We start from the raw sequence: 7,057 nt of genomic DNA, 5'->3' as shown, positions 1-7,057 counted from the left end.
TTGGTTTATGCTCGTTTTTTATTTTCACCTCGTAGAATTAACTTTTTTACTCTTTTGAGAACACGCTCAAGCTTACTCCGAGGCTCATGCGAGAGGAAAAGCAAGAGGGAGGTTTCACCCTGCATAATATCCGTGACCTGAAACCGCGTATCTATATCGTACGCCCATATCGTCTTTTATTTTGGCACCCAGGTTGTTCTTTACATGCGTTTGCTTTTGCGTGTGCATATATGCTTTTGTACCCTTTAGAATGTTTACTTAAGGTGCATCAACTTTCAGCCTGTATTATGTTTTTATTGCTTTATTTTTCAGATTTCTCAGAGCTAGAGAAAAATTTAACATTATTATATGCTGGTGCCGTAGTGTTCCGTACATTGCGTATTAAATGGTGCATACATATGCGTGTCCTATTTGTATTCAATTAAATGCAAAGGTCACATCTAACAAACTCAAATTACATCTGGATTGCGTTACTATTTCCTGTTATATGGGCGGGATCGGGCGACTTTTTGAATTCACATTTCCTTTGTGTGTAAAATTTTGGCACATTTCATGTTCTTGTGGCGGGAGCAGTGCAGCCCGAAACAAAGAATAGAGAGGCAGGAATCAACGCTGACTAACAACCAGATTTTTGATCCACGTTCGATCGATTATATACATCTTGCTCGTGCAATAAGGAAAGAACAGAAGCATGACAAAAGCATAAGATGTACACGTGGTAAAAAAAAACATTAGGACAACGCACGCAGATAATCAATTTCACTGTCACGAAACGCTATCGAAAGTATGCTGACGCATATACGTCGATGTTTTGTCGATTGTTGAAGGCTTCTTCAATCTCCCTGGTCACTTGATCAAAATATGGCGTGATGGCCATTGTGTTGCTAAGATGCAGGTCACATTCACGCTCTCTGCAATGTTTTGCTAATTCACTGCTGGTGGCGCCGTTTAGGGATCTTGTGTGCTCTCGAAACCGTTCATTCAAACAGTGCTCGCTGTTGACTTTGGCGCTCATGTCTTAACTGGTTGGGTGCGGACATGAGCACTTTTACACCAGCTCTTGCACCTACCTTTTTGAGACTGAGGGAAATGTCATTAATGTAACGAATGACCGCGTACGGCTTCCTTTCTTCTGATGTGGTTGTGACATATTTTCTGCCTCTAAGTGCTTGCAGAACCCCTTCTGCGACACTGGATAGCAGTCTCGTCGGGTAACCTGCTGCTTTCAACCGACTGTTCTGGACGTCAAAACTGCCTTGAACTTCATGATGAGAGGATCTCGTCAATGCGGCTCTCATTGCTACTTTTGCTAAGAACTAGAAGAACTAAGACAAGAAATAACAAGTGAACTCCCAGAAAACAACATTATGCGAATTCTTTGCTTGACGCTAGCCTTTCTAGGCGCTCACATATGCTGGCGGTACGGACCACGAAGCTAGAAGGGACTGCTCCCCTACACACCTGCGCACTCCAAGATCATCAAGCGGGGGTAGAAAAAAGCAGAAGTGAGAGCCGCATTGACGAGATCCTGTCATTATGAAGTTCAAGGCAGTTTTGACACCCAAAACCGTCGGCTTAAAGCAGCAGGTTACCCGACGACACTGCTATCTAGTGTTGCAGAAGGGATTCTGCAAGCACTTGCAGAAAATATGTCACAACCTCATCAGAATAAAGGAAGCCGTACGCGGTCATTCCTTGCATTAATGGCATTTAATACAGGCTCAAAAGGGTAGGAGCAAGAGCTGGTGTAAAAGTGCTTATGTCAGCACCCAACAAGTTTAGAAGCCTGTGCGCCAAAGTCAACAACGAGCAAAGGAAAAAATCAATGCAAGAAAAACACCGGAAAAAACATGCGAAATGTGTGAAAAGCTGGGTTTATGTAATACCTCTGTGAATTAGCAAATTAGCAGTGAATTAGCAAAACATTGTAGACAGCATGAATGCGCTCCGCAGCTTATCAACACAATGGTCACCGTCATATTTTGATCAACGAATCAGGGAGATTGAAGAAGCCTTCAACATCCGACTAAGAGCGACGTATGGGTCTGCATACCTTCAATAGCGCTTCGTGACAGAGAAATTGATTATCTGCGTGCGATGTCTTAATATTTCACCACGTGTACATCTTGTGCGTTTTTCATTCTTTTTCTTTTCCTTCTTATACGAGCGAGACGTATATATTCGACGAACATGCATTAAAATATGGTTGTTATTCAGCGTCGTGTCCCGCCTCTCTCATTTTTGTTTCGTGCTGCGCTGCCCCCGTCACAAGATCACGCACCAGCCAGCCCAGATTTTCACCTTGTTAAAGCTCATTTCACGTAAACACGTAAGTCTGAATGGCCTAGCCAGCAAGCATTCACGCGAGTGGACTGATGTATTACACCACCTGTAACGTAAGCATGTGCCTGAAATTAGGCACATATGTGCGCTTAGATGCCTGAAGTGTGCATGAAAAAGAAATAATTTTATTGAGCCAGAGCCGAGAAATCTAGAATTAATCTTTTGTGGCCGTCCCTGGGACGCCCAACTTTTTGGACACGGCTACTTGTGGGGACGTTTTTTGGATGCCTTCGGGAAAAATGAGGACCTCCTGGAGACATTCCAAATGTTCTGATGGGATATTTCTGGGAGATTTTGAGGAGGTTTTGTGTTTGTGGGGTAAAATCTGGGCATAAAATATAAACACCGTACAAAAAGCAAAGCTAGACCAACCTTTTGTATTTTTAAAAGATGTTTTCAAACATTCTTGGCTTCATCTAATTTTTTTTTTCATTTCTTTTACTTTTTGATGTGGATGGCACTGCCGTCGCAGGTTCTCGAAGGCCGCGCCTTTGGGCTCCAAAGGTCTCGGACGGGAGCCTTCTCCTCCAAGGCCCTTTGTGGCAAAGGCGCAACATTTGTGCCGTGTAGCTGCAGTCCTGAAGCCTTTGCATATTAGGACCCGATTCTCAAGGGCCTTTGCGGTGCCCGTGTGACAGGGGTATTAAACTGTCAGTCTCTAATGCTGTAGTTTGAAGGCATGGTCTTCGTGGTCTTTCATCTGTGCTCGTGGAAGCGTCATCAAACGAGCATTCAGCAAACCGCGCGGAATGGCGGGAGATTAGAAGCAGTCAAATTCAGAATACCCAGTGCTGTAAAATGTCATCGAGCTGTGGTAATTCAGTGAGCTGTAAAATTTCCTTGTTCTTTGTCTATTTTGTGCTTAGCACTTATTGTATTTGTCGTGTTAAACGATACTGCATTGTTTATAAATCTTCTTGACACACACACACACACACACACACACACACACACACACACACACACACACACACACACACACACACACACACACACACACACACACGCGCGCGCGCGCACGCACACACACACACACATACGTACACGCACACGCACACGCACATCCACCTTTAATAATAATAATAATTGGTTTTGGGGAAAGGAAATGGCACGGTATCTGTCTCATATACCATTGGACACCTGAACCGCGCCGTAGGGGAAGGGATAAAAGAGGGAGTGAAAGAAGAAAAAAGAAAGAGTTGCCGTAGAGGAGGGCCCCGGATTAATTTCGACCATCTAGGGATCTTTTACGTGCACTGACATCGCATAGCGCACAGCACACGGGCGCTTTAGCGTTTTTCCTCCGTAAAAACGCATCCGCCGCGGTCGGGTTCGGACACAGGAACTCCGGATCGGTAGCCGAGCGCCCCAACCACTGAGCCACCGCGGCGGGGTCATTTGTTTTCCCCCAAAACCAATTATTATTATATTCAGCGCACACCGCGACAAACTTACGCTACTGACGTGCGCACAGGAAAACTAAAAAATACCAAAACAGCTACCCAATGTTGCCCTCCTTCGACTGCGTTTTCGCTACCGTTTCGCTAGACTGTGGATAAAACAGCCAATAACTGGAAAAAATTGTTGTTAACATAAAACAAGACTCAGTGTGGTCTCTGCGTGGGTTTTTGCATATTTGCCTATAAAACGCAAAAAAGAAAAAAAGTTTTACTCACTGTTATCATACGGTCCTACCGTCCTACACTGGAGTGTCGGCATGCGGGAAACCACGATAGCTGATCAATTTTCTTTCTTGTTTGCTTTATTTCTTGTTTGGGAGAGACGGGAAAAATGTATTCCTCTCGTAACCTTACCCGATGTGAGCGCCGTGTGACCGTCTCTCCGCTGCGGGCACCGCGTTGTCCGCGGCTTTCTACAAACTAGAACATAGTTTGTTCAAAAGCGTTGCGCGCCGGATCCTCTGGGACGTGAGGCGGCATTTTTTCTGTTTGCCTCAGCGTACCTTATCCTTAAGGTGGCAAATAATTTACGTTACTGCAATGCTTAATGAGCGCCATGGGATCGGCATGTGTTGATTTTGAGATCAGAGCCTGAGCTGGAGAACGAAGCAATGAAAAACAACTAGAACCACAAACCGACTGGTCTCGTAGGACCCTTGAATGACGCATATCAGTCTGTCAGTCCCATGGACAAATGGGTATTTGTCTATGTGGCAAATATGTATGAGTCGATAAGGTGTACTCGATTCTCTATTGGTCTAGTACTTTTCGTTACAGCCCATCATAGACCGATACAGTCAATACCATATTCTATAAGACATATATGTATCTATCAATAAGGTGTATCGGTTTCTGTATTGGTCTAGTACAAATGCAGACACAATCCACAGAGAAATTATAGCACCAATACTAATTTACATACGAGCAATAAATTTCGCTATGGTTTATTTTTTGTTTCTTACGGTCGGCTCGGATGGTCACAGAGAAACGCTGCCAAGAAGCGACATCTATGCAGAAGAGGGTGGAACGTACAGTTCCGTGCGGAAAACCAGTGTTTCAAGGCAAAGGTAAATCACCTTGAGGAATACTACTCGCAAGTCAAGACAGCGTAACAAGTTCACTAAAGCAGCCAAGGACAAGGCAGTAGTCGTTGAAGAGCGTAAGAGAGGAGAGGGTGGCTTGAAGCAAAAGTGTGTCAGACTTGAAATGCAGCTGAAGGAAAAAGAAGACAAAACTAAGAAAATCAAGGCCGCCCAGAGGCAACCATCAGATATTGCCACATCAGTAAAGCTTCATCTTTCTAAGTCCCGACTGACCAGCAGTCAGCCCAATGGTTCCAGTGCGGAGTTTCCGAAATGTTGTAAGCAGCTCGAACGTCTCGTCCAGGAGAATCGCCGCCTGAGCTTTCAGCTGAAAAAGAAGGACCAAGAGATCCACCGACTCAAGTCTCAGCTGCAGCCGCCGACAGCCAAAGCAGCCGCAAATACAAAGACTCCCGTTAAGACTCCTCGTAGAACACTGCCGCTGCCAAACTGCAATGGTCAGCGACAAGCCGCTTCAAGACAAGCTGTGTTGGTAACCTCGGCTACGGAACAGCAGAAGAGCATTGCCACAGGCAAGCGGTTAATTACTTGCAGCGTCTCGTCAGGCAGTGCACACGGCCCACCTATCTCCAGAACTAGGAAATTGACCTGTGAAAGTGCTGTGTTTGTTCCTTTTTCGCTTTGTTTAGAGTTGTTCATGTCTGTCTTTGCCTTTAATTTATGTAGTGCTTTTGTGAATCTGCCAAGCCTGTTGCTAGTTGCCATTGCCATTTGCCACCTTGCCTATTGCCCATGCCTAGAGTTTCCTTGCCTTTTGCGCTCATCAAAAAGGGCTTTGATCAAAAACGTGGGGCCGGATGTGCCCAGTTTCAATTCACCAGCCGCACGACAGATGGCGACACCTTTCCAGCATCGCCTCCCTCATGGTTCCCTCCGTTCCCGCTTTTAGCCAGTGGTTCGACGGAGCAGCTGTCAGCCTGTCCGACATGCCGTGAACTTGTGGAAACTTTTTCGAGCCGTGCTGTCGCGCTGTAGTCAAGTGGTTTCATGGGTCGACAGCAATAAAAGCTGTCAGTAAACTCCTCAAGCCTTCACTTCAGTCATCTCGCCCCAGCAACGCTCTCACAACATAGCTCTCGCTACGCATATCCTGGCCTAGGTGAACAACGCAGTGCCATTTTTTTCTCTCTCGCTATCATCATCATTACTTTCATCATTATCATTACATAACCCTATAATCATCATCGTAGCGCAGCGGTGGCCAAATGGTAAAACAACCGCCTCGCATGCGGGAGGTGCGGGGTTCGATCCCAGTGCCGCCGGGTACCCACCGGTGACGCAATGGGTACAAGCTTTCGCCTGGTCTGGTGCTCGGCTTATTAAAGGTGAAATGATTAGGAAATAGATCTTTGACTCCGCCTTGAGAAGTCGAAAATACCTTAATTGTGCCATGGCGCTAATTGGCCATAGGTGCCCTTGTGCCAAAAGAACACCTTCCGCTCGTTTTCAGAAAAGGAAAGGCGCATACGAGCGTCATAGTAGGTGTATGCCACCGCTTACTTAGAGCGCGATTGAGGCCTCCACTCACCCCGCGAGCCAGTTACACTGGAAACACGTGGGTGAGGGTGATGATGACGTTGAAAACATTATTACTGGCGGAGCCCTTATAGTTCAAACTTTAAGATATGAGCTGGCTCCTGGTCGTGGGAGGTGGCCTTCAGCCCGTGCCTGACGGTGACATTCTCCGTCCATTGCACCAGCCTCAGGAGCAACGCCGGATCGGAGCTATAGACCACGACCTCCCACACCTCCAAGTCCGCGAGGGCCCCTTGGGTCGGTGGTTGCAGTTGTCGGCAGATAAACATAATGTGGCCCGAGAGCCACATTCGACCACCCGTGGGCGGAGCGCGGCCCTCAGATGACGAGGGTCATTTGAGGGCATCATGAAGCAATATCCGCCAGCGTCCCCTAAGCCACGTAATTGGTTGGTTTTTTGGGGAAAGGAATGGCGCAGTACCTGTCTCATATATCGTTGGACACCTTATACACGCCGTAAGAGAAGGAATAAATGAGGTAGTGAAAGAAGAAAGGAAGAAAGAGGTGCCGTTGTGGGGGGCTCTGGAATAATTTCGACCACCTGGGGGTCATTAACGTGCACTGACTTCGCATAGCACACAGGTGCCTTAGAGTTTTGCCTCCATAAAGACGTAG

At 46.5% G+C, this 7,057-nt stretch overlaps 1 pseudogene; it reads left to right on the top strand.

The window, feature by feature from the left end:
* Window positions 1-4,770: 4,770 nt before the first annotated feature.
* On the top strand, window positions 4,771-5,841 carry LOC144126014 (uncharacterized; annotated as a pseudogene).
* The last annotated feature ends 1,216 nt before the right edge of the window (window positions 5,842-7,057 follow it).

The sequence above is a fragment of the Amblyomma americanum genome, chromosome 1 (genome assembly GCF_052857255.1).
Source record: "Amblyomma americanum isolate KBUSLIRL-KWMA chromosome 1, ASM5285725v1, whole genome shotgun sequence".
In the NCBI taxonomy this organism is placed as follows: Eukaryota; Metazoa; Arthropoda; class Arachnida; order Ixodida; family Ixodidae; genus Amblyomma; species Amblyomma americanum.
The sequence above is the reverse complement of the archived record's forward strand: the minus strand, read 5'-3'. Positions and strand labels throughout refer to the sequence as shown.